We start from the raw sequence: 2,947 nt of genomic DNA, 5'->3' as shown, positions 1-2,947 counted from the left end.
GAGCTGTTAAAATGGTTGATGAGAAATCATCGTCTTTGTACAACAGATGGATGTATTTAAAGTTATCAGGGAGTAATGGTGTGCTTTGAACATGAAAGCTTACATTGGATTATTTTCCAATGGAAATTACGTTGCAAGGCTACTGTCACAATTTACGGTCGTCAGATAGAGCATGAATGAACATAATGACACGTACTGTAACGACATGGTGATGCTACAAAATCGTTTTTTTAAATTTATTCAACTCCCTGTACAATTGTTCTTTGTGAATTATTTGGAGAGAGGGACTTTGGGTTACTTTTTCTTCACTAAACTCTGTGATAATAACTTTATCTTGGCTGGCTTTGATTTGTCCTAATCAAATTTCCAGTAGAATATTTAATCCATTTATAATGCATACATTGTTGAGATAAATGATGGTAGGAAAATCTTAATGTATGAATAAGAACACTATCATCCAGTGAATCCTTTTAACCTGTCACTAGTGGGTTAATATCAGTGTAGACTGAGATGACTGCTGTTAGCATTTCTTATTATTAGATCAACATTGGGCAAGTGAATCACTAGATATACAGCTGTGGTATATTTAGGTAAAACTGATTATACCTTGCAATGAGATAGGTCTGCTTGATTACAAGAGATCCAACAAGATATTTATCATGAAGTGGTACTGAATTTCTGAGTTTGAGAAAGAAAGATACTGGACGTAATGTAATAATACAAGTAACAAAAATACTTTAAAGAACTTATGATTTATGTTAACTTGATAAATCATATTTTAAAATTATCAATACGCACTTTTATAGAGAAGATTGGGAAAGTTAGCAACATTACATTATTATTGCGCTTGACTGCAAGTTTTTCCTTTGTCTTATGTAATTTACTTAATTATGTATTTGTGGGTTTCAAATTTAATATGGGTAAAAATATTGTTATATACAATATTTTGTAATGTTGTTATTTAAATATTCGCTAGAGGACGTATCATGTTAAGATCAGGTTGGCCCTAGAATGTTTGGGAATATGTATGGAGAGAGGGTTTGCGAAATATCTAGAGCAAGGATTAGATTAGAAATGCGAATGAAACAGTATATTGGTTAATTAAGTAAGCTTGCAGTAAAACACTGAAGTATCGAGTTATAAAGTTGTTTTCTAGACGCCAGAGTGAATCGGTCGGTGTGTTTACATTTTATGGATGTGTGTCAAGTATCATTATAGTTTATTTAGTTATATAAAATAACTCAATTCAATGTGCGTGATATTGATAGTATAAAGTATAAGTAAGTTGATTTTTACGTTAGTATAAAACTATAGTATAAGGACTGCCAGCAGATTTAGAGTGGCTGTAACAGTGTAAGTGTAAACTTACAAAAGTTTCAAAGTCTACGAGCCAGTAATTTAAGAAACTTTTAAAAATAAAATAAATTTATTATTGTTTTGTGGATGGGACGTTGAATTATTTTCACCAATGAAAGAACAACGTTACAATGATATCATTTCAGATCTCTACTTTTTATGTGCCTTCCCACAACTGGCTGCATACAGTGAAGGATAGTATTGCTATTAGAATCTTTACCAAAATCTTTTTAATGCTTATTTTATATTAAGTACATTATTGGTTTATAGTGCTGATTTTAATTGCATATTAACAATTGATTTAATTAATAGTATTAAAGCTATTTATTAAATTATTTCTTTATATATATATATATATATATACACGCATACATAAAGCAATATCTCCACTTTTCATACCAGTACCTTTTCATCAGTCTCAATCACACTTGACATGTTCCTTTAATGACCTTTGGGAAGTGATGTGGCACGCTTTTCATTCAGGTTTTACCCCCTGTGTCACAGAGTCACTTAAATTTTTATGGGGGTTTTGTTTTGGAAAAAGGGACTTACAGTTAAAATGGGATTGTTGCATATCACAGAGTGTATAGTTTATAGTGACTTATAAGTTATGTCATTAATGTATGACAGTTATTTACAGTTTATATGGAATTGATATGTGGCATTGTTGTACAGTTTATATGGAATTGATATGTGGCATTGTTGTACAGTTTATATGAATTGTGATCTTCACTGTAGCATACAGTAGTGATTTACAGTTTACATGAGATTGCATTGTAGTATAACACAGAAATGTGTGGTTTATGTGTTTTATATTTAGATGGATTCATACACTTCATAGAATTATTTTTTGAGTGGAACTTTATTTTGTATTTGTTTCAGGAGGCAGGATGGCTCAAGATGAACTTATTTCAGATGACTTGAAAATCTACCAAACTGTTAAACTCTTAGCAGAATATTCATGGGTGTATAACTTCTGTGTAACAAAAATTTTTACTTCAAAAGCTCTTGAAAACATTCCATATGAGGTAGGAACTTAAAACTTAAACTTGGTGATGTGGTACTGTTTTCAGTATAATTGTTTCTAGGTCTTTAGTTAAAAATCCTGAAGAATTTTAAAAGATTTAAAGGTGTATCTCCTAAATAAAATAACTTGTAATTAACTCCTCCACAACATATTTCATTAACAACTTGTTAAACAACAGACCTAAAGCATTATGAAAATCATATTAGCTTCAGATGTGTTTTACCTCCACATTCCTCCTACTATGTCCACTGCAGATTCAAAATCAAGAGCATTTAAACTATAACTTGCATAACAAGTGAATATTGTGTTTGTTATTAAACCTGTAGATATATAAACTATTCCTCTTTTTACATTGCTGTTAACTCACAAATTATTGACTTGTTTTTATACCATTCACTATCAGTGGTGTCCAAATATACTTTTATGTTTTTTACATGTTACAACACATAGTGTAAACTACATTAGTGGCTTCAAATTCGATGACGAGGAACCCACTTTGGGACTAATAATGGCTGGAGACGGCTTGAATGGGGAATGGAGGAAAACTTTTATATAACAGCAAAG

At 30.9% G+C, this 2,947-nt stretch overlaps 1 pseudogene; it reads left to right on the top strand.

Moving 5' to 3' along the window:
* The first annotated feature begins 989 nt into the window (after positions 1-989).
* The window catches only part of LOC106466487, a 32,100-nt pseudogene continuing 30,142 nt past the window's right edge, over positions 990-2,947 (top strand).

Source organism: Limulus polyphemus, unplaced genomic scaffold (assembly GCF_000517525.1).
Source record: "Limulus polyphemus unplaced genomic scaffold, Limulus_polyphemus-2.1.2 Scaffold2274, whole genome shotgun sequence".
Taxonomy (NCBI): Eukaryota; Metazoa; Arthropoda; class Merostomata; order Xiphosura; family Limulidae; genus Limulus; species Limulus polyphemus.
The sequence above is the reverse complement of the archived record's forward strand: the minus strand, read 5'-3'. Positions and strand labels throughout refer to the sequence as shown.